We start from the raw sequence: 6,384 nt of genomic DNA on the forward strand, positions 1-6,384 counted from the left end.
TGGTACAAAAGGACAAGAAGAATCAAAATTTACTTTCTGGTTGCATCCATAGTAAGAGGTAATGAAGACTCTCTCAAATGACAGATGTGTCTCTAATTATGTAGCTCTACCTCCAACTAGGCCTGGAAGTCAGCTCTTTGAGTTTCCTCTGTTGAGACTTTTGTTTAGATCTGTACCCCATTTTTAAATTAGGTTTTTGGACATCGACTTTCTAGAGTTCTTTATATATTTTGGATATGAGAAGATGAGTTGGTAAGTATTTTTTTCCCATTCTGTAGGCTTCATGTGGTGCTTTCTCATTTGGTAAAATTCTATTGCTTTCCTAATACCCACATATATTCATGGTGTCTCTCTAAATGTGGAAGCTAAATGATAGGAATCACTTCCTCCACTTGGTAAGAATAAATGCAGCTGGACTTAGAAATCAAGGATCATGGTGATATGTTCAATTTTTATTAATTTTATCACTATTATATTATACATCATATATCAGTGGTTAATGTGAGGAGTTTCTGGCAGACCCTTTCAGAGTAGATAACCTATTCCTGATGGAATTGGGAAAAAGGGAGAACAAACTCACAAATATATTGATACTACTGTTCTCAGCTTAAGAATGAATGCCCAGGCCGGGCAGTGGTGGCGCATGCCTTTAATCCCAGCACTCGGGAGGCAGAGGCAGGCAGATCTCTGTGAGTTCAAGACCAGCCTGGTCTACAAGAACTAGTTCCAGGACAGGCTCCAAAGCCACAGAGAAACCCTGTCTTGAAAAAAAAAAAAGAATGATTGCTCAAAATAAAAATTTGAAAACATGTACAGTTCTAAACACCTCCCCTCACCTCCATATCTGCCCAGGACATGAATGCTGTGGGGATGGAATTATTTCTGAAATGTCCCAGCAGTGATTTCAGTGTGTTATGTGACAGGTGCTTCAGCCTTACACATCCTGCCCCTTGTGTTGTTAAGTTTCAAACTCAGGACAAATGGCTGAAGAGCCTATTTATATATCTAAGCAGAACCTGCCTCAAAGTTCTTACTCTAATAACATCCCTCAGCCCCTACCTATTACCCTATCTCATACTCTCAGCTCTCCAGCCCTGGGTTGCCCTTCCCTCAGAGACCCCTCCGAAATAATCAAGACCTTTTGTTTACCCACCCCTTTTTGTATCTTTGGCCCTTGTTTACAAACATGCCACTTGCCTACCAGCTTTACCTTTGTCTTTCTCCCTTCACATCCCCCTCTCCACACAAGGCCCACTTCAGTCTGGTCATGTCCAATCTGAACCCTCACCGATGTCTGACAATCCTCTCCGACATCTGTAATAAATATTCTCTTCCACAATATCTAGGAGGAGTCCTGTCCTTTTTTCTTCATTTGCCCTCCCCCCTATACGCCACTCAGAAACTCTCTCCTCTGATAAAATGCTGCTTAATGATGAGAGCTACAGCCTACTGTGTGGTGCAAACCTTTAATTCCAACTCTGTGGAGGCAAAAGCAGGTGGATCTGTGAGTATATAAACACGTTTCCTGCATGTATGTCTGTGCATTCCATGCAGGCCTGTTGCTCACAGAGGCCAGAAGTGGGCATTCGATTTCCGGAAAGGGAGTTACAGAAAGTTGTGGGCAGGTATGTCGGGGCTAGAAATAGAACCCAGAACATCTGGGAAAGCTGCCTTATCACTCAAGCATCACTCCAGCTGTGGTCGATTTTCCTTTTGTCCTCTTTTTAAATTATTTTTCTTATTGACTTAATGATGCAAAGAGAAGAACATGCTCTGCCAAATCACATATTCTGAGACAGCATCTGGGTCATCTCATCCACATGAAACAATGGCTGACAGAACTGATTGATACAGTTTTGAATCAGGACAGATTTGAGAAGTAATTTGACCAGCTCATCTTAATATGGTTGGTAACAACATAAAACTTAGTGATATAATTCCGCAGAACTAGAAGGATATATAGGCAAAGGGCTGATATAAATGGAAAAAATCATTCACCTCAGTACTTGGCTTCTGGATTCTTCTCAAGCTGGGTGGTAAACATGGCCACTGAGGAGTCATTAGTTGCAACCAGGTTTTCTGTTGCTCCCAGAGCTTCGTCATTGGGCATTTTTTAAAAAAGGAAATTAGAAATTTACTTGATTTTTATGCATAAATCACTGTTCTCTTAAAATAAAAATACATTTCCTTACTGGCTCTGTGCTTATGACCAAGACAGGAGAGACTGGCTGATGTTAAATGCAGTTATTAAGGGAGATGGGTAAAGAAAAAAGGGGAGACTGAGACTAAGATCTTTCTTTAATGTGGGTAAAAGGTTCTCAGGTGGGACCAAATATTGACATCAGGTTTGACACTGTACCTATAGGTTCAGGTCTCAAAGTGGTGTGCTGTCAGGATATGAAATAGGGTAGAAGCAGTGTGAACCAAAGATGTCTAAAGAAATTGAAGAATTCTGTTTGATACCTCTGTTGCTAGATACTAATCAAGATACGACTTGTTGGAGAAGAACCATCTAGAGAAAAGACAAAACTTGAGCTATGTAGTTCTGACTCTGGAGCACACATGAGGAAGGAACATTGATACTTATCACCGTTGTCATTCAAATCAAATCATGTTTTGTACAGTGTGTTTTCTGCATGTTCGCATTCTCCCCCAAACCAACTCTTTATCCTTATGACCACTCCCCACACTCTAACTTCTACTAACTCATGATGTCCTAGGTATATCTCAACATTGATGTGTTTGTCTTCAAACCTTACATGCCTGGAAGCTTTGCTCCTCCAGGAAAAAGCTTTATTGGACTAGATTATTTCACATACAACTATTGTTTTGCCAGAATGATGAAGAAAATCCTAATTACAGTAAAACAGTTATTAAGAATGATGAAAATCAAAAGCATGCTATGGTGATTTGAATATAAATGGAACCCATAGTTCCATAGGGAGTGGCTCTATTAGGAAGTATGGACTTGCTGTAATAGACGTGGCTTTCCTGGAGGATGTGTGTTATCAGGGGTGGACTTAGAGGTCTCACAAGTTCAACTAGGCCCACTGTGACTCACGTCACTTCCTACTGCCTGTGGATCCAGATGTAGAACTACCACCTACCTCTCTAGCTCAGTGTCTGCCTACATGTCACCATGTTTCCTTCTGTGATGTTAATGGACTAAACCTTTGAAGAGTAAGCAGGCCCTAATTAAATGTTTTCCTTTAAACGTGTTGTCTTGGTTATGGTGTCTCTTCACAGCAATAAAAGCATAACTAAGACACATACTAAGCGTTCACTCAGTGAGTGCAGTTATCTGGGACTGGTGAGTTATTGTCCTGAATCTCACCATGCATTTTTGTCCCTGAGCCTTTGAACACAGAGCTCATTCATTTGTCAGAGATGCAGTGCGTGGCTGGGTGCTGGAACCAAACACAGTGCTTCTCACCATCTTGTTCTCATTCTTCCCCCAAGGAATTCTCTGAAGGAAGAATTATTCAAAACTGGGGATCTGAGGTTTAAAAGTGAGCACCTTCCCCAAGAGCCCACAGTTAGTGAACTCTAGAATCTGCATGTTTATACCACTCCAGGTCTTCAGAGATATAACCACTCAGAGCCTTTAACTTCTATTGTGTTCTCCATAGCTGCTAATACAGTGGCTCTCAAACATTGGGTTGCAACCCCTTTTGAGTCACAGATCAGATAACTTTCATTGAAACACTTACATCTTCATGATTTAGTCTATGGAAGCATTGGTGCTCACTCTTGTAGAAGGAGCTGCGGGTCTTTTCCAGTCACCTGGTTCCCAGCCACGGGCTAGCTTTACACCTGAAATAACAAAACAAAAATTGTATTCTTTTAAACACTGCCTGGCTCATTATATCTGGCCTCTTCTTGGCTAATTCTCACATCTTGCCTTAACCCATAGTTAGTAATCTGTGTAGCAACACGAGCTGGTGGTTTACCAGGAAAGATTCAGCATGTCTGACCTGGTGGCTGGCTCCATTGCATCTGACCTCACTACCCTTCTTCCCAGCATCCTGTTCCATTTATTCCACCACCTATTTTCTATCCTATCAAAGGGCCAAGGCAGTTTCTTTATTAACCAATGAAATCAACACAAAACTGAAGACCCTTCCACATCACATTCAGATCTTACTGGTAAAGGTATGAATGAGAGTCTAAGAAGAAATATCAAATTCTAAAGGGAATTGAAATATGGCAAATTGGAGATAAAGAAAAAATATTGAAACATTCCTATTACAACACAGCATCATTCCCACACACAGGTGCATGGATTCCCCTCAGTGCTACTCTCATTATTTACACATGTAGATCCCATGTCTAGCACATGCAGAGTAAACAACATTATCCTCTGGGGAAAATGATATTTGATTTTCTAAAAAGTCCAAGCAAGCTGTAAAAAATATTCACAGTCTTTCCTCAGCACTTGTAAGGTCACATGTGTGTGTCTCCTTCTTTGCCTTCGGTGCACTTAGGATGCTTCAGGTAGAGACCTTGTTTATTTTCTGTCACTTACATCCTTTTATGTTCCTTTAGGGTTACACAATAGATGCCTACTTAATTCATAATGACCTATATTAATGATTTTTATACAGTAAATTCCATTTTTATTGAACTTGAATTTCATTCAGAGGAGGAGAAAACCTTTTCCTGATATGATTACAACATGCCTATGTGTTCCTATAGTACCAATTCACCCCCAATAATTTAAAAAGGTGGCATTCTGTCTACAAACAGTAAATCAATCATCAGTCTGTGCTGTTAGGATAGTGACCGACACATGGTGTTTTTTATGTGTCTCCCCCCCCCCAAATCTACAGTCATCTTTCACCTTCATTATAGATTCAAAAGCTGTATAAAATAAAGAAGAAAAACCTACTAACATGGCTAAAGAAAGCATGATATGAATTATAATTGGTCTCTGGACTTGCAACTTTCTAATCTAATATAGGGATATTCATTGACAACTTTATCAGATGATCAGCCTTGCAGACAGTTCAATATAAGGTATGGTTTACCTACGCTCTGTGACTAAACCGAGTCAACACATTAATTTTACAAGTGTGAAGTTAGTAGTGCAGTACTTTGTTCTCTCATTGATGTCCTTAATGTACTATTTTTAGTATATTGCGCTTCAATAAAAATGGATATGCATTTATCTTTATTGCATGTGACTTTTATTCTTCTGGGTGGATACCCAGGAGTTGAACAGCTAGATCACACAGAAGTTCTATTTTTGGCGCCAATGAATGAATCTCCTTTCTCTGCATGTCTGCATAATTGTCAAAGGACAGGTGACCAATGGTAGAGTCTTAAGGTTGACAGAACTCCAGTGCTAACAAATCCAATGACAGCTCATAACCAGCATAGGCTGCTTTTGTTTTAGAGATCGCGGACTTTCTGACTTGGGCAAGATGGTGTCTCAGTGGAGCTGTCATTTGTATTTACTAGGGATAAAAATGTTGAAAACTTTTCCATATATTTATTAAGCATTTATATCTCTTCTGAGACACATTAGTTGGTTTGTTAATACTTTATATAATCTGGTCATTAACCTCCTGTTAAATGAATAGCGGAGAAAGTTTTTTTTCTTACATTGTCCCTTTACTAATTACTTATCTTTTTTGTTGCATATTCTACCAATATTTCTGCCAGTGAAAAAGATATTCAAAAGAGAAACCCATGCTTTTCTCTTTAAATATCAGATTACTGAAATGATGGACCTCAGGACATTAGAAATAACCCAGGAAACTCCTACAAGGTAAGACAAATATCTGGGAACTGGCCAGGAGAAAAACTTATCTTCCAGAAAAGGACCTTGTCTCCTGGAGAAGGATTCACAACTTGTCAGTTTAACTTATTGAGAGACATTGATCTCAGACAAAGATGGTGGAACAACATCATGGCTAATGCTTAGTTACACACACCTCTTGCTTCCTATTTAAACATTAGTTTCATTTCAGGACCTGATGAGATTATGAGGGCCAATTATATTCAAATACCACAATATTGAATGTTAAGTCTGTCAAAGGCACATTCTCTTTACAGTCTAATGGCTTCTCAGAATTTGCAAGCATGAGAGTGTGGTTCCATTAACCTGAGTGAAAGAAGTTTTCTGTTAGCACTTGGGAAAGGGCATTTGTGATACCTCTGCTTACTTGTCAATTCTTAGAGAGGATCATTCTCCTGTGGTTCTTTCTCTCCAGTTCACTCCCTAGGGTAATGAATTTGTGTTTAGGGGCAAAAAATTTGCTACTCCTTTATTTTGTGTTTTCATGTTTGTTGGCCTGTTTCTGATGAAAGGTTGACGGGCATTCATCTTATTCTCATATACGTTAATGGTGTTCTATCCTGTGTTTCTAATGTTTTTTTCAT

Source organism: Microtus oregoni, unplaced genomic scaffold, assembly GCF_018167655.1.
Source record: "Microtus oregoni isolate MIOR12 unplaced genomic scaffold, Mior012 000005F_ref0000423, whole genome shotgun sequence".
NCBI classification, from domain to species: Eukaryota; Metazoa; Chordata; class Mammalia; order Rodentia; family Cricetidae; genus Microtus; species Microtus oregoni.